An 808-nucleotide genomic window follows, 5' to 3' on the forward strand; every position below is an offset into this window, starting at 1 on the left:
CAAACACACACACACAGACACAGAGAGACACACACAAACACACAAATACACACTCAAACACACACAGAGACACACACACACTGACACACACAGAGACACACACACACAGACACACACAGAGACACAATCAGACACACACAAACACACAATCAGACACACACAAACACACACACACTCACACACACACAGACACAGAGAGACACACAGACACAGAGAGACACACACAAACACAAACACACACACACTCAAACACACACAGAGACACACACACACAGACACACACAGAGACACAATCAGACACACACAAACACACACACACACACTCACACACACACAGACACAGAGAGACACACACAAACACACAAATACACACTCAAACACACACAGAGACACACACACTGACACACACAGAGACACAATCAGACACACACAAACACACACACACTCACACACACACAGACACAGAGAGACACACACAAACACAGAGAGACACACACAAACACACAGAGACACAATCAGACACACACAAACACAGAGAGACACAATCAGACACACACAAACACAGAGAGACACACACAAACACACAGAGACACAATCAGACACACACACACAAACACACAGAGACACAATCAGACACACACAAACACACAGAGACACAATCAGACACACACACACAAACACACTCAAACACACAGACACACAGAGACACAATCAGACACACACAGACACACACACACACAATCACAAACACACAGAGACACAATCAGACACACACAGACACACACACACACAATCACAAACACACAGA

This window comes from Micropterus dolomieu, linkage group LG08 (genome assembly GCF_021292245.1).
Source record: "Micropterus dolomieu isolate WLL.071019.BEF.003 ecotype Adirondacks linkage group LG08, ASM2129224v1, whole genome shotgun sequence".
Taxonomy (NCBI): Eukaryota; Metazoa; Chordata; class Actinopteri; order Centrarchiformes; family Centrarchidae; genus Micropterus; species Micropterus dolomieu.